Below are 22080 nucleotides of genomic sequence, written 5' to 3' on the forward strand. Positions count from 1 at the left end.
AAAAATTATCTTTTTATTTAAAAATGTTTGCATTTTAAGAAATTATTCACAAAGCATACATAACAAAATAAAAACATCTAGGTTGACTACATAAGACATTGACTACATAACAGTTGACAAATCCGAAATGAAATAATAATAATAATAATAATAGTAATAATTATAATACAAATAAACGAATGGACACATTATGAATACTCAGGTCTACATTAATTGTCAATTCTTACCTCATGTTCCCTTATAAATCATTATAGTGTTCTATACTTTACCAATTTCTACCATCTTTTCCTCAAAAGATATGCATTTGGTTTCTAATTCTCGTAGTTGTTTTCTCCATTCCATAGATTTCTTTTACTAGGTTATTCCATTGTGAGTTTATTAAATCATTATCTTTTAGCCAATTCCTTGTCATTTGTTAAAAGATTGCTATTCTTATCACAAGAAATAGGTAGGCATCTCGTTTATTTTTTACATTAATAATACTGTGTTCTTCTTGATGGTTAAAATGATCTTTTAATATACCATTTGGACGTTCTATGCTAGGTAAAGAGATACATTGAGGATGAAGAAATACACTTTAAAGACACTAGAGACTGAGAGAAGCAGATCTTAAGCCAGACAGACTATACAGAAACATGACGTTTCTCGGTACACAGAGAGACAAAGGGAGAAGAGTTTACTCAGAGGTCAGAATCCATGTGAAAACATACTACATAATGCCACAATAAATCAGTTCTGTCAAGATTATCAAACAGAGATTGCCAAATATTTAGTGAAAGTATCAGCCGATGTTCTAATGCTCTGTCCAAATACAGTCTGAGTCTCTCACAAAGCTTCACGTTCACTTTTTCCACAGTTATTTCTTTGGCAAACATTTACTCTAACAAGCTCTGGCCAATAAATTGTAGATATATTTGAAGCTACAAGCAGAGATAAATGGGTCTTCAAACGACCATGTGCATTTTGGGAACTGGTTGGATGCTGTTTGACACTGTGGTGCATTGCCATGACTGGTGCAGACTGGTCATATACGTTAGCATGTGTGATGCACTGGAAAATACATTTAACAAATCTTGCACAACTTCCCCTGTCCACTATGTGGCATGATAGAACACACGCTTACCAAACATTTTATTGCATTTTATTCATTGTGGACCACACAATGTAATATTGCATGCACAGCACATCTGTTGGTGTTTGTAACATAAGGCTGACTTCCTGTTGCCAGTAGATGACTGTGACTCAATGTTGATATTTTAAAGCACCTTGGAGGATGTACTCTCAATATAAAAGAAGTTCTTGTATCGTGCCGAGTATCTCAAGATGGCCATAATGCATCGGGGTTCAATGTAATGGAAAGCTTTGTGTAGCTGCATAATTATTTTTAAAAAACTAAATTAAATCTCACCCAAAAATGTAACTGCCACTGGGGGCACCAGATCGCAAATCTTAAGCAGTGAAATAGTCAATTTCCAGGCAAGAACATCCTTTTTCGCATTTGATTTTCCAACCACCACCTGCCTCCAATAAATACATAATCACCCGATGCCCAAAACCACCTTAAATGCAAGCATAAAGAATGCAATGTATTAACTGAAATAATTGCACTATTTATTATACATTTAATGCAAGGAAAATAAATGTTTAAATATGAAATAATATAAATCAATGATTAGCTCCGACACTTTTATAAAATGTTCATCCGTCGGGTCTTTAGGTACAATTTGTACAACATTTGGATTGAAACTGGACTCAATATGTTTGAAACAAATTCAGTCCTCTTTTAGGACCAATATATTTTTGCAGGACAACCTGTTAAGCCCAGCCGGCCTCCTACAAAAAACGACCATATAGGTTGATTGTTCAGCAGCTTATTACGACCCAGAGTCACGTTTTAAAGTGTAGCACCTCTAGTGGTCGTGTAAGAAACAACATGCTCCCGTTGATTGCAAACGCTATAACAATACAATAACCCTCTCTGGAAAATCCTAAATTGTAGGATAGTTTGGCCATTAAAACGCTTTTTGATTAGATTTCTAGCGAGAAGTGTATATTGTACTTTTTCAATCTACGTCCAGTGGATGTGTAGGATCTATAGTGTGATAGATATTACGAAGATGATTTGAGTTCTCGCCAGGAGAACATATATATGTGGCAGCCTCCATGTAAAGTTACGGGTTGAAAACAGTATTTCCGGTCTCAACGTTTTCATAATAAAACCAATGATCAAATGATTTAACAGTGATACCTAAAAAACCTCAGTTTATCCTTGCTTTTGTGTTTTTCCCATATGTATGAGGTTTTGATAAAATCACGCCGCAAGGCACATCGGACATATGGTGTTTATGCTATATGAAATCGGAAAACATTTAAAAAAATAAAATAATACTTTATTCCGAGTGTTCTTGCTTTTCTCTTTGGAAGTCATCACAAAACAGCCTTGTAATACACGGTTCGGCTGCATTAAATATGACATATCTGCCATAGTTCTCTATTCGTTCTCTCTAGAGCCCTGATCAGAAGACCTTTAGACAAACAGGAAGAAGTGCCGCCGAAACTGAATAAATGACGTGAATCATAAATATATCAGCAATTACACAACATCTTACATTTATTTTCACAAAATACGTCTCCTTGCAGTACAGTATCAACATTAATTCGGCTGACTTTTATATTTGATCCAATTGGTAGATAGGTTATATTTACACCATAACGGTGCACAGCTGATAGAAAAGAACACCTAGTGGTTAAAACACGTTGTTGCATTTTTTTTGTTGAAATTATGTTATATTTGGTTGAAATTATGTTATATTTGATGGAAAAAATAGTACATACTTTCATAGGGGGAAAGTAGAAGGTCAATGATAGAAATATAGAATAGATAATATCGAGAAGATACTGTAGTGATCTCTACAATAAAACAGTTTAGTGCAGGACGTCCAAAGATATTAACAGGAGGATGTGCAAAACAGACAAACTAATAAGGCTTTATTCAAACATTAAAGATTACTTTAAGTTAAGGTCTTCTTTTGAATAAGAAAAAAACGTTGGGGGTATCCACAGATAAATATTAAGTCTGAAAAAGTACAAACACCTTCCCTGAATTTGACTCAAGTGTAACTAAAGTCTGATTTAAGGGTTGTTTATATTTCACTTCATTAATCAGAATCTCAAAAGTAACTAAAATAAATGTAGTGGAGTAAAAATACCAGGTTAACCTCTGAATTGTAGTGGAGTAGAACAAAGTAGTATGCTGCTGTAACAAAAACATTTCCCAACTTGGGATCAATAAAGTATATTTTATCTTATCTTATCTTAAGATGATCGATGGCTACTGCCATATTTGCAAAATTTGCCTCTGAACCTTGTAAAGTGCATGTTTCAGGCTTATCAATAAACAACAGGAGGGTTCACAGACATAAGACCAGCTGTTAAATAAAGCTCTTCTGACCTCAGCTGGCATGTGGGTATATTAATGCTGCCCGTTATGGACACAAGCAATTTTCACCCATTTATTAATTATATGTTTTAAATTTGATAACACCACTGTGTTTCGTATCCCCTAAACCTCCAGGGGTGTACACAGTTTAATACTGGCAACTTCTAATTGTGGGAAATAGGAAAACGTCTTATAAAACTACAATTATCAGTAGGGACGTGCCATAGAAGATGTTGCGAAACACACAATAGCCAGCATGTGTAGTTCTGGGGGGGGGGGGGGGGGGGGGGGGGGGGGGGTGCTTGGCTGGACCCGTCCAATTCCAGTTTTGGAAAGTTTGCCGTGGGTCCATTCCATTTCAAGGACCTGTTGACGCTTGGCGTAACCTTGTCGCACTGCCACTCCAACATCCATTCACAGGGCTTGAGGACTAATCACGGGTTGCGTTCCAATAGTCCATTTAGCTTAGGAACCTTCCTAACCAAGTGAAATTACCCGGAAGTACGTCAGTGGCAGCCATGTTAAGTGCCGTTCCAATTCTCCAAATGAAAGGAAAGGAGGTTTCAAACTTCCTTTATAACCTCCTTTAGCTTAGGAACCACTGTACCTCCCTTACCGAAAGGAGAGGAGAAAATGCTGCCCCACAATGCCTTGCAGCCGCAGTATTTGCGTCACACAACAGTCGGCCGTTCACGGAAACAAACGATTATGACGGAGAAATTATATCATGAAACTTACGGTGCTTATTAAGCATTTTAAAACGTATGTGGTAAGTTGCCAAAGTGCTTTGTTTTGAACGTTCATCAGTATTATAATCATAACGTTGAACGTTAGTTTTTACTGAAATGATCAAATAAAGTCAACATTTTCACTGAGCTGTGTGGGGTTTGTTCAACTTTTAACGTTTGAATGGTGATATACACAGTGATAAGTGTTAAGGACTAACGTTTATAATAAATACATTTGTATTGATTTTAAGATATTTTTATACAATCATTCATATGGGATCATTTGTATTAATGTGGACCGGAGGGAGAGGGTGACGAGCATAAATTTCACTTTCCTTTTTTATTTCAATTACAACTTTGGTCATGAAGAATATGTTTCTCTGTTGTCCACGTTCATAAAGCATAAAACAACAGCATCAGAGCACGGTGCAGAGTCTCTAGATGAGTCCCTCGTTCTTATTAAACATCCATGTAGTCCGTTGTATAGAACACTGTAGTTTCCATAGTTTCACCACAGCAGCAGACGCACACAATGACGTCCGCTGGCGCATCATAAATACGTCAGATAGTGAAAGTAGGCTTGTTTGAGACGCGTTGCGGCTCGCCTCGAAAGTAGACGAGAAAAGCCGATCGCAGCCGGGAGAGGTCTCAAAAAGCTCGCCTGAAGTCGGACAGCTCCGAGTCTTCTTCTTCTTCTTCTTCTTCTTCTTCTTCTTCGGTGGTGGATGTGTGTTTGAAGAGGGAAGAGGGAATTTCAACTGTAACTCTTTTGTTTCTGTTTCAATCGTTTCTTTAACTGTATGATCTTTCGTTGGGATTTTTGTACCCTTTGCAAGTACGGTTAATTTGTTAATTTAGTGTTTTTCCGTGCCTCGTGGCGGGGATGGCGTCCTCCGGGGCGCCGCCGGTGTCTCTGAGACACGGAGTGCGGCTGGTGGCTCAGGCCGCAAGCACAGTGGAGCAGGTGCTGCTGGCTGTGGGGGATCAGGTCGGTCATGTAAACATCTCCTATGCTTCCCGCATGAACAAAGCGGTCGTGGTCTTTTTGAAAGACCAGAAATATGTGACGGAACTTATCGAGAGCGGATTAATGCTGAACGAGGAATACATTCAAGTTTCACCGCTGGCGACACCGTCCACGCGGATCACTGTGTCTGGCGTTCCTCCGTTCATCCCGAATGAGGCGCTGGAACGGGAGCTGAAGCGTTTTGGTAAGTTTGCCAGTAGTCTCCGCACTGTTGCTCTGGGGTGTAAGGAGGAAAAGTTAAAACATGTCCATTCTCTGCGGAGACAGGTTTTCATGTTTCTGAATTGTCCCACTCAGACACTAGATGTGTCCTTCCGGGTGAGGCACGAAGAGGGTTTTTATATGCTTTATACGAGCTCAGGGAGCGTAAAGTGTTTTGAGTGCGGGGAGTCGGGTCACAAACGTGTTGCATGTCCACAGAGACGGCACGCCGCTCCGCCGGGTGCGGCTGGGCCCGGGGCCGCCGAGCCGGGGGCCGCTGGGGCGGCCGGGCCGGGAGCCGCTGGGGCGGCCGGGCCGGGAGCCGCTGGGGCAGCCGAGCCGGGGGCCGCTGGGGCGGCCTGGTCCGCGGCAGCGGGACCCGGTGTCGCGGTGGCTGCTGCTGCACCCGCCGGGGCCCCGGTGGCTGCGGAGGAAGTAGGGATGAATATCGTGAGAGATGAAACAGGGACTGTAGAGAGTGTGAGAGGAAAACATGTGGAAACAGGTAAACGGGTGAGAGATGATGTAGCAGGACAGGTGAGGACTGGTACTGTGGGACAGGTAGAGGCTGTTGGCACACAGAAGGAGCTGCCGTCTGGCTCTGGGCGGAAAAATGAGCTTCAACAGGCTGCAGACAATAATGAGGTGACAGAGATGGACACAGACGGTGAGGGGGATTCTGACTGTGGTTCAGTTGCAGATAGTCTCTCTCAGAACGCAGAGATATATTCTTTGGAAGAGATTAATGTCTTTTTAGACGAGTCTTTTGGCAAGTCAGTGGAAGTGAGAGATTTTTTCCCTGACATTGACAAGTTTCTTCATACAGTGAGAACTCTTCAGAAAGTTGTAGGGTTAGACCTGCTGGATGAAAAGAAACGTTATCGTCTCAGGAGGCATGTAACTGCTGTGAAAAAAAGATACGACAGGAAGCCAAAGAGGGAAGAAACTGAAAAGGTCTAAATAGTTTCAACATGATCATGCAACACTGGGTGTCTCCTCTCTGCTGTGTGTACCTGTCTGTTCTTTCTCTCTGTCTCCTTCCTCTAATGCAGGCTTTAAGGGTTGCTTCCTTGAACATGAACGGGGGTAGAAGTGCACAGAAAAGAGCTTTAGTGTTAGAAGTCTTTAATCAGAAAAAATGTTGATTTGATATTTCTGCAGGAAACGCACAGTGATAGCCTGAATGAGACGGACTGGGGGATGTGGTGGGGGGGTCAGTATGTACTCAGTCATGGCTCAAACCTTAGTGCTGGAGTAGCTGTTTTATTCTCCCCCTCTCTAAATGTAAAGATTTTATCCAGCACTGAGATAGTGGCAGGTAGAGCCTTGATGGTGAAAGTGGAACTGTTAGAGTTCAGTTTCACCTTTATTAATGTGTATGCACCCAATCAGGGCCCTGCACGTGTATCTGTGTTTCAGTTATTAAAAGACAAGCTAGACACTAGTGTACAGGGGGAGTGTGTTATACTGGGGGGGGACTGGAACGTTTGCACTAATGTCACTTTAGACAGAATAGGACGGGAGCCTCATCCTCAGTCGTCCCTTTTACTGTCACAGGTGATAAGAGAGGCTGACTTAGTGGATGTGTGGAGGATGAAGCATCCCTCCGTTAAACAATACACCTGGATGAGAATGCTAGATGGGGGCGTCAGTGCAGCCAGGCTAGACAGATTTTACATGTCTTCTTCTTTTATTACTCGTGCAGTGAACTGTCACATCCAACCTGTTGGTTTTACAGATCATCAGCTAGTTTCTTTGGATTTGGTTTTATCCAACACAGAGAAACCTAGATCGTTCTGGCAGTTTAATGTTAACATTTTACAAGATTTGATTTTCTGTGAGAATTTTAATTTGTTTTGGATCAACTGGAAATCAAAGAAAGAGTCTTTTCCCTCCCTGAGTCAGTGGTGGGAGGTAGGAAAGGCTCAGATTAGAGTGTTCTGTCAACAGTATACAGCCTACTCCACTGCAAACACTAGGAGAGCTATAGAGCAGTTAGAGAGAGAGATCAGAGAGTTAGAGAGTGTGTCTGCTCGAAATATAGAACAGTCCCTCCTAAAACAACAACAGCTTAACTGTTTTCTTCAGGAGAAAGCCAAGGGAGCTCTGATTAGAGCCCGTTTTACTTCCATGAGAGACATTGATGCACCAACCACCTTTTTCTTCAACCTGGAGAGGTCTGTGGGCCAAAGGAAGCAGATGGTATGTCTGCGTCTTCCCGATGGACAGGTAACCTCTGAACCTGCTGAGATGAGGAGACATGCAGTGTCCTTCTACACGGACCTGTTCAAAGCCAAAGGTTGTGACGTGGAAGCCGCTGATGAACTTTGGTCTTCCACGGCTGAGTCCAGCCGAAAGTGACACCTTGGGCTCTGACATTACGCTGGAGGAACTGACCTCTGCGGTGACACAGATGGCCTCCGGCAAGGCTCCGGGCATAGACGGTTTACCTGCAGACTTTTTTAAACATTTTTGGAGCATTCTAGGACATGATTTGTTGGATGTATTGATGGAGTCCTTTGGGAAAGGGACTCTTCCAGCTTCCTGTAGGCGTGCAGTGATTTCACTGTTGCCTAAGAAAGGAGATCTAACCCTGCTGAAGAATTGGAGACCTGTGGCTCTCTTATGTACGGACTATAAGATACTGTCAAAGGTTTTAGCTAACAGACTGAAGTGTTTTATCGAACTTCTTGTTGGTACTGATCAAACATATTGCATCCCTGGCAGATCAATTGTGGACAATTTGTTTTTGATGAGAGACACTTTTGATGTTTGCAAACTGTACAATATAAATGTTGGTATTATTTCTATTGACCAACAGAAGGCCTTTGATCGTGTGGATCACACTTTTCTGGCTGCCACATTGCAGGCTTTTGGTGTTGGGGAGCATTTTTTGTCCTGGGTGAAGTGTTTGTACAGTGATGCATGTTGTGTTGTGAAAGTGGGGGGGAGGGCTGAGCAGACCTGTACCAGTTAAAAGGGGGATCAGGCAGGGCTGCCCTATCTCAGGCCTATTATATAGTATTGCCATCGAGCCACTTTTGTGCAGGCTTAGAAACCGGCTGAGGGGCCTGAGTCTGCCAGTGTCAGCTCAGGCCCCCCCGGTGGTTGTATCAGCTTATGCTGATGATGTCAGTGTTTTTATCCAGGGTCAGCGAGATATCCAGGAGCTACAGGACAGTTTAGTTTTGTATAGGAAGGCTGCCTCAGCCAAAGTTAACTGGGAGAAGAGTGAGGCAGTTTTGGTAGGTCAGTGGAGTTTAGAAAATAGGCCCAGTCTTCCTGGTAACCTCAGCTGGGGAAACGAGGGTTTAAAGGTCCTGGGAGTTTGGTTGGGGTCTGAGGACATGGTGGCACAGAACTGGGAGGGATTGCTGGGAAAGGTGCGAGCAAAATTAGCTAAATGGAAATGGCTGCTACCCCAGCTGTCCTACAGGGGAAGAGTTCTTGTAGCCAACAATCTGGTTGCCTCATCTTTGTGGCACAGACTCCAGGTGTTAACCCCACCGCCGGACCTCATGAAACAACTGCAGCGGCTCCTCGTGGATTTCTTCTGGTCGGGTCATCACTGGGTGCCAGCATCGGTCCTGTACCTCCCTGTGGCGGAGGGGGGGGCAGGGCCTTGTGGACATTACTGCGAGGACTGCTGCTTTTAGACTGCAGGCAGCTCAGCGGCTGCTGTATGGTGCCTCTCCCTGCTGGCTGGCTATGGCCCGGCTGTTGCTCTGGAGGGCAGGGGGCTTTGGTTTTGATAAACACCTGTTTCTGCTGAAGGCCCCTGCGTACAAGATAACTGGACTTGCACCTTTTTACTGCTCAGTCATCAATGCCTGGAAGATTCTGAGTTTTACCAGACCACCCGACCCCCGGCCTGGGATGTGGCTGTTTGAGGAGCCCCTGTTTGACACTGGTTTTCTTTCCGGAACCATTTTCTCTTCAGCCGCCCTAAAAAATGCGTTCATTGAAGCGGGAGTGGTAAAACTTGGCCATTTGACAGGGATCTCCACGGAAAAACTGGCTGAGGTGACGGGCATTCGATCAACTCGAGTTCTGGAGAACCTGGTAGAAGAGGTGTGGCAGTCGCTGTCGCCATCCCACCGGACTTTTGCTCTGGATGCAGATCTGGCCGACCAGTGGAGAAAGGGACATGATTATGTTTTTCCTGCCTTGAGGGTGGGTCCTGCGGTGGGGGAATGGAGAGAGGAGGATGGTCTCCTGCTATCACTGGGGACTCTAACACCTGGAATGTTCAGCTCCTGCAATGGGAAGAAGCTATATCTTAGCTGCGTAAAGGTGCTAAACCTCAGCTCGCTCGCAGGCGTCAGAGAGTCGAGGTGGACAGATGTGTTTGGTTTGGGCTCTTCCCCTCAGGGCAGCTGGCGGATCCTGTATAAGTCTCCCGTTGAAAAACGGATGGCTGACATCCAATGGAGAATTATACACGGTGCAATAGCCACTAACAAATACAGGGCTCATTTTGACCCAGGCACAAGGGGGGGCTGTCCGTTCTGTTTTATGGCAGAAACATTGGAGCATTTAGTGGTGTCCTGTCCCCGGTTGGCTGGTCTTAAAAAAATGTTACAGGAGTGGGTGGAGGGGTTCGGGGAGGTTTTCTCCATACCACTTTTTGTCCATGGCCCCAAATACATCCTGAAAAAGAAGGAAATCCTACTATTGATCAATTTCTTGTTTGCTAATGCAAAATTAGCAATCTGGAAAAGTAGGAAGAACAAACTTGCTGGAGTAGGGTGGACGGATGCAGTGCTCTGTCTGAGGGGGCTGGTGGCAGCGCGTCTGAGGGTGGAGCATGCATACTATACGCTGATCAATCATCTGCAGGGGTTTCTGGATGTGTGGGCTGTTGGGCAGCTTCTGTGCTCACTGGGGGAAAATGACTCTCTAATATTGAAGTTTTAAAGGGTAGGTGAATTTTTTTGTTTTTAAGGTGTGTAAAAGATGATGTTTTGAAATTGGTAAAACGTTTTGAAATGACATTTATTTGGTAGACGTGAAAATCTGTTTATTTATTTGATTTGTGTAATGTTTTTTGTTTTTTGTTTCAGTGTATAGTTAAAACAAATGGAAATAAAATTTTGTTTTAAAAATCAATCAATCTTCTTCTTCTTCTTCTTCTTCTGCTTCTGTTTCTGCTTCTGCTTCTTCTTCTGCTTCTTCTTCTGCTGCTGCTTCGCCTTCTTCTTCTTCTTCTCTCGGTTTTTTGGCGGATTGCAAACAACTTTGAGGTGCATACCGCCACCTCCGGAGTCGGCTTGACTCGGTTTGCATTTATAAAGAATGCACACATATGTTTAATTGTGAATGTCAGATATGTACTAAGTAAATACATTTGTTCCTGCTCAAGATTAGATTCAACTCTATTGTTATTGCACAGATTACAGGTACTGAGACAACGAAATGCAGTTTAGCTTCTAACCAGGAGTGCAACAAGCAGTAAAATGAAAAGTAATGTACACAATCTACAGAATAAAAGATAGAATGAATTGAATGATGATTAAACAGTGAGGGGTATGAATACACTAGATATACACAGCAGCCTGTGAGCAGTATGAACAGTGTGTATGAATATGCTAAGATATATAAAGTATAAAAACGGTAAGCAGTGCAAGTATAGTATAACATATATAGATATTAATTTCATGATGATAAACATTGTGGAACAATGATGAAAAATGTGAATGGAAGTGGCGACGTAAAACTGACACCAAACAACAACTTTTGCCGAGCCAATTGGAGAGTTTCATCAGCAGCACGGGGTAAAAACCACCAATGAGCGCTCAGCTCGAGATACCAGCGAGTCGTTTCCCATCAAGCATTTCGCTTCCGCAGCCCGTGGAGAGGAACTGTGCCGCCTCGCCGCGCCTCGCTCTCAAGGCTGCGGGCGTCTTTGTCCCGCGAGATTTCAACGTCTCATGTGAGCGAGCCTCCAGAGCAAGTCGGACAAAATGACTAACCATCATGCAACGCACGAGCAAGACGTTGATCAAAATTGCGCAGGTCTCGCTTGTCTCAAACAAGCCTAGTGCATTCGGATTCTCTAAAGTACCGCAGTCTCTTCTCCTAAATCCTTTTGAATTCTCCTATCCACTATCCCTTAACCCCGTGACGTTTCACTCAGAGGTCAAGGAATATGAGATAGGGTTAGAATTTAGGAGCTGATTTTTGGATTATCGGAACGCAACCACGGGGTTTGTAAAGCAAGGGGGATGTTGTAGTCCCAATCGATAGCTGGGGATTCTGGGTAGTGTAGTGTCTTCGGAAACTCTGTAGTGTCTAAACTCCGAAAAAAAATAATGTGTTTCTCCGAATCAAAGGTTAAAAACACAAAAGCATTGTACACAATTCAAACCAATCAATATTGTGTAATTAACAAGGATAAACTGATTTTTTTTAGTGGATGAGTAATGCAGATATCACTGTGTAATAATTTGACAGTGAAGCTTCATACACTGTATACACGTTATCCTGGCGAGACGTCAAATCATCTTCGCAATATCTATCAAACTATAGATCCTAAACATCGACTGGACGTGGATTCTAAGAGTACAATATACACTTCTCGCCAGAAATCGAATCAAAAAGCATTTTAATGGCCAAACTATTCCACAATTTAGGATTTTCCAGAGAGGATTATTTGTCCCTCCGGAGCGTTTGAACGTGCCGGGAGCATGTTGTTTCTTACACGACCACTAGAGCACCTCTAGTGGTCGAGTAAGAAACAACATACACTTTAAAACTTACTCTGGGTCGTAATAAGGGCTTGAACAATCGGCCTATAAGGTCGTTTTTTGTAGGAGGACAGGCTGCTTTGAAATGATTACTGATAATCCATCATTCCATTTTTGTCAAAAACTGAGATTTCATATAGAGTGTGAGAGCTACAACCCAGCTTCCGGTTTTGGGCAATCTGGCTGCGCATCACTCATTCACCAATGGTAATGTTTAGATGGACTTTAGGAACTTCCCCTCAATAATATTGGCTCTAACGGTTCAAAAGAGGTGTCAATCATCAAAATCGACCGGGGGGGGGGGGCAGAGATATGGCAAATCCACCAAAATGACCCCAGAAGTGGGTTTCTTTTTGCTAAACTTCACTAAAAAGGTCAAATGTCACTTCACTCAGGAGAGACGTGATGTATGGAATACATGTTTATTATCGGGTCACATTATATAAATGAAACATAATGATGACGGTTTATAACAAGTGAATGAAATGGTGTTTGGCGATTAGGCCCAGGTTTTGTAGGATGTCATTCGGGAAGGGAAGAACCGTTTCCGATGAACCCCCCTGGGTCTAGACACTGGTGGTGGTGATAAGTGGTTAGGTCCGGTTGGAAGGGAGAAGGTTGAGCTTGGCCCTGAGTTGGAAGCAGGAGGCGAAGGGGTGGAGGAGGGTTGCGCGTTGACACCTGGAAGACAGCTGATGGAAAAGGGGAGAGCATATATAGAGGGATTAACAGGTGCGATGATTAGGCTTGTGAATGGAGGGAAGTGATAGGTTAGCTGGGGAGTGGCGCTCCCTATCCTTTAGTGAAGGGAGCGAGTATTGCCATGACGCGCAATACGAAGTGATAGGTCTTCCTGCCTGAACTTGCGCTGAGCTTCATTTCACTCAGGAGAGACGTGATGTATGGAATACATGTTTATTATCGGGTCACATTATATAAATGAAACATAATGATGACGGTTTATAACAAGTGAATGAAATGGTGTTTGGCGATTAGGCCCAGGTTTTGTAGGATGTCATTCGGGAAGGGAAGAACCGTTTCCGATGAACCCCCAAAAGAAGTGAAGGTATGAAGTACTGAACGTGATGAAATCTTACCTTGTGGGATGCAGTGGAAATCTATGGATGAAAAGAGAGGTTAGTACATGTGGGGATTTAGGCATCCTCCCTGGACGTACAGGGCTTCCTGGACGTACAGGGCATCCTGGACATACAGGGCGTCCTGGACATACAGGGCTTCCCGGACGTACGGGGCATCCCGGACGTACGGGGCATCCCGGACATACGGGGCGTCCCGGACATACGGGGCTTCCCGGACATACGGGGCATCCCGGACGTACGGGGCATCCTGGACATACAGGGCGTCCTGGACATACAGGGCTTCCCGGACGTACGGGGCATCCCGGACGAACGGGGCATCCTGGACGTACAGGGCATCCCGGACGTACGGGGCAACCTGACTTCGCAGGGACACATTTTATACAGACCCGAAGGTTACAACCTGGACGTACAGGGTTAGACATGCAAGGATAAACATGAGCCGCGGGGCGAATATACGTGCTGACATGCTAAGAACCACCACCAGTTATATGGATACGTACCAATTTGAAGGTTGGAGAGACCTTTGGATAGCCAGCACGGCACTGGCGTTCGGACGAATGATGAGAAGCGGTTGTTGTAGGGAAGAGGAACAATTACCTTGATTGCGGCAGGTTTGCTGCACCTATCCTGAACGAGCCCTGAAATGCTCTTAAGACACCACCACCAGTTATATGCATGTTTACCAGAGGTAAACTGGAGAGATCTTGGATAGCCGGCACGAGCCGATGCCCGGCGAAGAGGGAGATGTAGACAATGTAATGCGGCTGTTGGCTTGAGTACAATGATGCATGAATATCATACCCTGCTTAAGCCATGTGAGCATGAACCAAATATGAGTGCAATATGAGCAGCATGAAATAATATTTGCTTAGGTAAATGCTGAGACATGACCCATGATATAGGCAGGGCTCAACACTAACTTTTGAAAGTGGTTGCCAGGCTGGCAACCAGGCATCCGCTTTTGGTTGCCAACTGAAAATACGGTTGCCCTTTTTGATACCTTATATTTTAAATAATTAAGATGCTATACAGTTATACATCCACTTAATAATGAACATGTGACACGAGAATGTTCAAATGCTTTACAATAGTAATTAACGCATTTATTTGAACCTAAGTGGTAGTAAACTTGTCCACCCTCAATTGCTGGTATACAAAATACCAGTAGTGCTGCTGTTGTCCTGTCTTCGTAGATCCCTCACAAATGAATTGAGCAAGTCACCAGTTTCTTGATCATCCGTTGTCTCCCTTTCAAATGTGGGTTTTCTTGACCTTTGTGCTGACCCCCACCATAGACCCATTGGCCCTTCAGCATGAAGTCTTGGATTGGCCAGACTAATACATTTCTAATGTTAAATAAATGAAAACCATTCATAGTTAAACATTTGATATTAATTATTGATGCTGTAAATTACCTTTAATATGTCTAACTATATTTAAAATGTGTTACCTTTTTATAGAGTGATTATAATTTAAAGCAACCATTTTCTATGGTAAAGTTTCGTTTTGCACTTTTATTTTGTAGTAATAAGATCGGGACTCTTATTTTGAAGGAACTTTTACCGGAAGTGAATAGAAAACATTCCTCTTTGTTTTTCGTTCGGGTTTTACCTTACGCTCCATCAGTTGAATCACTTTGAACATTCATTGGAGAAGTTGAGGTGTTGGCTGAACTTTTATCACAGTCAAGCAACTTATTTTTGCTTCGCCATTTTGTTGTAAAACAAACACGCGGCGCACCGCGCACGCGAGTAAACGTGCATCGCTTCTGGCTCTGTAATCACGCCAATGCACGTGCAATTTAAGTATCAGGTTCCGACTGGTCACAACAATTAAATATCACTCTTAAAAACGAATATGAACATTTATCTATTTTGGGGTGCACGTTTGCTGTCCTTATTTCTTATGTTAAAAACTGGTTGCCACTGATGGCAACCAAAGTCCAAGAAGTGGTTGACATTTCCAAATGGTTGCCGATGGCAACCGTTACTATCGAGCCCTGGTATAGGACTAGCTTAATTAGCAGTTTAATTACGCCACGGTGAGACGTAGATGCTGATGTGCTGGTTGGGTGATTAGACTGTCTTTTATCATCTTACATGAACATCTCTTTCTCCCTGAAAGAAACCCCCAAAAACCACGGATGGGCAGCATCCGTGGCTGTGTGAAGCTTGAAACTGCGGTACTTACTGAGCATTGTGACGGGTAGTAGTTACCCGAACTGCATAACTCATGCTGTAACGCGTTACACCCGACACTGCCTGGAACTCACCTTAACCCTAAACTAAAGCAACGATATTCTCTCTTTTTTCCTCTCCTTTTTCTTCTTCTCTTTCTCTTTCTCCTTCTTCGTTCTTCTCTTCTTTTGCTTTTCTCTTTCTTCTTCTTTTCTCCTTCTTTCCTTTCTCTCTTTTCTTTCTTCTCTTTTCTTACCTGTTTTAGCGGTGAGGCGCAGGGAAAGGAGGCGAGCCTGCTGTGCGCTGAACCTGCTAGTAGTGATGTTACGTATTGCGCCGAGGCTTCGGAGCGTGTGTCGAGTAATCCCCAATCTTTTTGTGAAGCATGTATCGAGGCTTGTATCATTTTGGGCCAGTGACGTCATCGATGACAAGCGAACCTCGCTGCCTGTCGATACCACGTGACTGCTTCGGGAAGCGATTCATTTGAACCGTTGAGCCACAATGCTCATAATACCCATGGATGTATAACAAAACCATATTATCCCTCCTGTACCCGGGTCCGCTGGTGACACGATGGAATTAAAAGAGCTCAGACCCTCACTTATATAGAGGTCGGAAAATGTCATAAGTATAAATAGATACAGCATAAATAAATGTAGGAATAAAACATGAATAAGTAAATGAATAAATGCAGATAAGATATATCCAGTGTTTTTTGTTTTGTTTGTTTTTTTGGGTAGATTCAGCGTGTGGGCTGTGGCTCGCTGGAAAGCAGCCGACCCACGACCGCAGGGTTTGCTTATAGAAGCTACAGCTAAATGAGATAATGCAGTTAATAAATGTATTCCTGATATGGTTTAGCCTTCTCAGGCTATAACGTGGTTAAGTTTATGAATAATATTAAGGAATACGAATCCCTCTTTGCAATGTTTACCAGCCTCCTATCGGCTTTTCAATCACAATCGTTCAACTGGAATGAAAACAATATTGTTAACATGAAAATAGGATTTTATGTCCGTTGTTTAGAGTTATTCTAAGGCTTTACTCATTGGAAACTCGGTATGAGATAGAGCGCAACTGTTGAGATTTCCAATTTGCCTGTTTTACACGCTTTGACCAACAGGGGTTTATGTTCAAATGAAGCCCATGATGAAGCCTCATGACATGAACCCTTTGCGAACCAATTGCTGGAAAGCTTCAAAGCTTCATAAGGCTTCATCTCGCCATCACTACCTGCTTGCCACCTAAGACGCACTTAGAGACCAGTACTGCTACTGAGCCGGGAGGAGGAGTAGCTTCGATGAGATGTAGCTTGAGCCCTGCCTGCCTGCAAGAGGGGTTGTGGTTGAAGCCGGAAGTGGGTGAAGCTTCGCAAGCGATGAGGGCCCGTTCCGCGTGAAGGCCGGAAGCGCCGCATTTGAGCGGCCCTGATGCCAGTGATGCCCTCTCGAGAGACTGAAGGCGTGTGTCAATTGTTTGCCTGACGTAGCTCATTTCCATTAAGCCGGAGGAACTTCCGTGGAGCTCAGTATCCTTGTCTTTTTCTTCCGCATCCGGGTTTGCGGGGTGGCCGGCTAGAACCGCTAGCCAACTGGGGAACGCCCCCTGTAGCTTAATCCGCAAGACTGCGGAGTTGATGGATCAATACCCGGAGCTGGGACGAAGCCCTGCTGCTGCTTGCGCGTTGACACCTGGAAGACAGCTGATGGAAAAGGGGAGAGCATATATAGAGGGATTAACAGGTGCGATGATTAGGCTTGTGAATGGAGGGAAGTGATAGGTTAGCTGGGGAGTGGCGCTCCCTATCCTTTAGTGAAGGGAGCGAGTATTGCCATGACGCGCAATACGAAGTGATAGGTCTTCCTGCCTGAACTTGCGCTGAGCTTCATTTGTTTTGCATCAATCTTTATACAGGGTACTTATTGTAGGTTATAGTCTGGATTCCTAAAGCTTTTAGTCTACTATCCCATCATTCAAGGCTGGTGTTCACTACAGTATAAGTAATGTTTTTTTTTTTAACGGACACTATAATTAAACATTTTTACTATGTTCAATCTGAATTTACTTTAAAATAAAAAAAATCTATTTTGATTCTGACTCTTCCACATCCAACTCATAGGTTTATCATCGCTTTGAGAGAAAAGATTATTAGTTTGCCCCTTTTTAGAAGTGAAGATAGTCATTTGTTCTGGGAATGTCATTTTCAAGCCTGAGACCTGAAAAACAGGCTCAGGTTAAAAGAGAATACATGTATTGTACATGTACTGTATGTAGGAATGATCAAGTAAGGGCTCATTGCACACTTTATATAGGCTCTCAAAATGTTAGCGCCTTGAAGAAAGGTAGCAAAGTGTTTTCTACATGACTTCCTACATTTTGAGTGATTAAGTGGTAGAAAATTACCAAAAGTGTCCAACCGTTAAATTGTTTAACCCTAAATTCCGAGCGTGGAAATAAGCAATTAGTCCCAGCATGCCGCACATACCACAGTATGTCATCCCAGACCTCCCTTAATTTTCTTTCTGGACCCACATGCAGAGAAACTTCAACATAAAACACTATTCCTTCTACACTGGGTACTCACATTGCTTTTACAAATACAGATAGACACATTGTACCCCTCTTTACATCCTAACACCACTAACCCCATTCCTGTGGCCAAGATGAAGTGGTCTTAACAGCTCACAGATGCTCACCATGCACTGATGGTGGGCAGGTATTCAGGGTTGGCTTCACCCCCCTTCCTTCCCTGGGCTTCAGCGATTCACTGTGACAAGTTCAAAACACATGCTGGCTTTGCACTTTCAGCTACAAGTTGAAAGGGGCTGGAAACACATTTGGATGAAAAAGAGCCAAACTAACCATTCACCCTGTTTCATCTGTTTCATCCAATTCCAAACGGCGGTGAAAGAAGAGGACACAGCTCAATTACATATGTCAATAACAGGCGTGTATCAAAAGCAGTTACCTTTTTGAAGTTCAACACATTTTAAAACGTTTTTTTTCACACTTGGCTTGTCAATCAAACAGTTTGCGGCAGAGTTGTGATGTCTTTCTCTTTGTTGATGGAGTTTGAGATTCTGCAGTTAAATCTATAAAGTAGAAGTTGGTCAAGTAGGCTTTTCTCTTTGAGAGAGCCCCCAAAAATATCCAGCAGCAACCAGGAATGTATCCCTCTTAAATACATAACACAAAGTTTAAGAAGTGAAAACATGGGGGATTAGAGCGACTGGTCTGAAAGAACAAGATATGTTACTTAAACTAAAGTAGCAATTCTAAAGTATAGAAACACTCTGGGATGTTTTATCTATAATCAGATCATAATCCTAATGTTAATTATACTTTGTAATTTTTATCTGCAAAGTACCTGTAACAAAATCTGCAGCAAAAAGTACAATGTTTTCGTCTAAATGTAGTAAGTATATAAAGCCTTTATTAATGAAAAATAAACATTTAAAGAGTAAATGTGTTTACAGTCCCAGTTTACCTGTTTACAGTTTTATAATGTTGGTCGAATGAGTACAAATTGGCTGCATCTCTATTTATACATGTATCGTTCAGCTATGGAAGTTGTTGTATGATTGCTACTGATGCACCTGTCTCCATAGCGACTGTGAAAGACAGAAGCAAATGTTTGACAAACGGTGATGTAACAAACAGCCCACAATGACTGAAGTAATATGATACGTTCCCTCATTAGGTCTTTTTCAGTCTGGTTTCCTTGTTTTTGGAAGAGAACATTTTATTTAAGTAAGGTTTGCCATTTAATTTAGATATTTTTCATTGTGTTTTGTATGCATTTTGTGGTGATGTGCAAGTCATTTTCTTCATGTATTTTTCCATCTGTTAAATTCTGATTTGTATTAGTATTTTTGCCATTTATAAGTTTGTGCTATTTTTTGGTGCTTCAGTTGTGATGCATGTCAATACTAAAACAATACATACAATACTAATATCCCAGCTATCAGCTGGTCGAGAGGATGTCTGATAACCACATAAACATTTTAAAAACTATTATTTACCTAGAAAAACAAGCTCTGCCTTCAACGACACTGAACAGAAATATAAAGGCAACCCTTTTTTTTTGCTCCCATTTTCCCTGAGTTGAAATCAAAGATCTAAGGCTTTTTCTATGTACACAAAATACCTATAAAGTCCTCTGGGACAAATGTAAAATGTCTAATGTCGGGTTATTTAAATTAACTTTAATTGATTGATTGAGTGTTTTCTGTTCCCTACAGTCTGTCAAGTTATTTTAAACTGTGATTGTTCCCTAACCTTAAACATCCTGATGTGACAATATATTACGATGTGGCAAAGGTCCCTTAATCCTAATAAAGTTTTACCAATTTGTGTTTAGCATTTTGAAAGGCACCAACAAGATCTTTCTCCCAATAGTGCATCAGATCATATACAGTATATGTGTCGTTCTGGGAGGCAGAATCATTTTTCGAAGTTTATTTTGAAGGATTTTGTGATAGCACAAAGCAATGTAGAACGATTATAACAGAACTGTTATCAGTTTTTCTGTAAAAAATACTGAGCAGTATCTGCTTACACATCACCTGCTGATGATCAACATCTGTGCTTATGTGTCGTCTGTCAGAAGATATTATCAGACGGAGTTATTCCTGATCATCATTAGCTGCAGCTTGGTCCGGCCACCAGATGTCAGGCAGGTTGTAATATTAAACAGAGACCTTTAACAATGAATGGCAGAACACCTGCAACAAAAGCAACTACAAAGAGACTTTCCTCTGACAGCATTTCCTCTCTATTCAGCCTCCTGCATGACCCCGGCACCATCTTGGAAAAAGATCTCAGCGTTTGTTGCTCTGGATCAGACGCCGGTCCCTCGAGAGAGCTCAAAAGCAGCTTTCACAAATTGAGCACCGACAGGCAAAAATTGAGGGTGGAGTGATGGAGAAAGGGCACGGTGCACCTGCCCGTAAATCTTGCAGAAGCTTTCCTTTCACGAGAAGCACTTGAAGAGAGAAATAACAAACAGTGGTCGGAGGGCCAGGGGATAAAGCAATGAGGGAGAGGGAGAGCCGATGGTCAAGAAAGATGTTGATTCTTCACGAGCAGGGGCCACACTGGACACCTTGGAGATCCAAAGGTCAATCATGCAGACACTAACAGTCTGTCTGAGAGGGTCTTGCTCTTTTTACATTATACCCAATAACTTTGAGGACGATTAACAGAAGCCACATGTAAAACATAAATAACTATAGAATGTCAGCTCACAGTATCAAAAAAATTCAATTATGACATCTTGACCTTAATGTCAATCAAATTGAAACTAAAACTATCATTGAACAGATTTTTCACAAACAATTTGAGTCTGTTGACGAATCAGACTTTGCTTACAACTACAAAACATTTTGACAGTATTACAAACTGTATAAATAATAATCATATAATTGTGTCCAACCAATGGTTTTTATTTTATTTATTGCTAACGCCTTTGATGACAAAAATGCAAATGCTCTAGCGGGTGTCCAAACTATGGGCCGGGGGCCAAATGAGGCTAGTGGTCCATTTTGAATTGGCCCGCAGCAAATTCTCAACTCAACTCAACTCAACTTTATTTATTAAGCCCTTTTCAAAACACCAGGAGCTGAAACAAAGTGCTGTACACGCCATAAAAAACAAAAACAAAACAACAATAAATAACAATATAAAAACAACAAAACCAATGAAGCATATAAAAACAAACAGAAACAGAGTCTCATGCTGGGTTAAAAGCCAAGGAATAAAAATTGGTTTTTAGGCGAGTTTTAAAAATGGACAGTGAAGGGGCTTGTCTAATGGTCAATGGGAGGCCATTCCACAGTTTGGGACCGGCAGCGGAAAAGGCTCTATCCCCTCTGAGCTTCCGTTTAGACCTCGGTACCTCCAGGAGCAGCTGATCAGCTGACCTGAGGCACCGGGCAGGAGAGTAAGGATGGAGCAGCTCTGAGAGGTACGGCGGGGCGAGACCGTTAAAAGATTTAAAAACAAATAAAAGAATCTTAAAATGGACTCTAAAATGCACAGGCAGCCAGTGGAGGGAGGCTAAAATGGGAGTAATGTGCTCCCTCTTACGTGTTCCAGTTAGAAGGCGTGCGGCAGCATTTTGGACTAACTGGAGACGTGCGAGGGAGGACTGGCTGACTCCAAAATACAGTGCATTACAGTAATCCAGCCGAGATGTAATAAAGGCATGGATTACTATTTCAAATTGCTTGTGTCCAAGGAAGGGCTTCACCTTTGCCAGCTGCCTAAGATAAAAAAAAGCTGGACTTCACTACTGCCCCAATTTGCCGGTCAAGTTTAAAATCACTGTCCATCTTAAAACCCAAGTTTGTCACTGTTGGCTTCCTGTAATGCATCAAGGGGCCCAAGTCAACAGGAGGGGGTTTACATGAGCCACTGGGACCGAACACCATCACTTCTGTCTTATTTTCATTGAATTTTAAAAAGTTTAAAGACATCCAGGCTTTAATGTCTTCAAGACATAACAGAAGCGGTTGCAGAGAGAAAGCATCCTTCTTTTTTAGTGGCACATAGATCTGGCTGTCATCAGCATAACAATGGAAGGAGATACCATGCTTCCTCAAGATGGAACCCAGGGGCAGCAGGTACAATGAGAAAAGCAGGGGCCCTAAAATTGAACC

This window comes from Notothenia rossii, assembly GCF_949606895.1.
Source record: "Notothenia rossii genome assembly, chromosome: 6".
NCBI classification, from domain to species: Eukaryota; Metazoa; Chordata; class Actinopteri; order Perciformes; family Nototheniidae; genus Notothenia; species Notothenia rossii.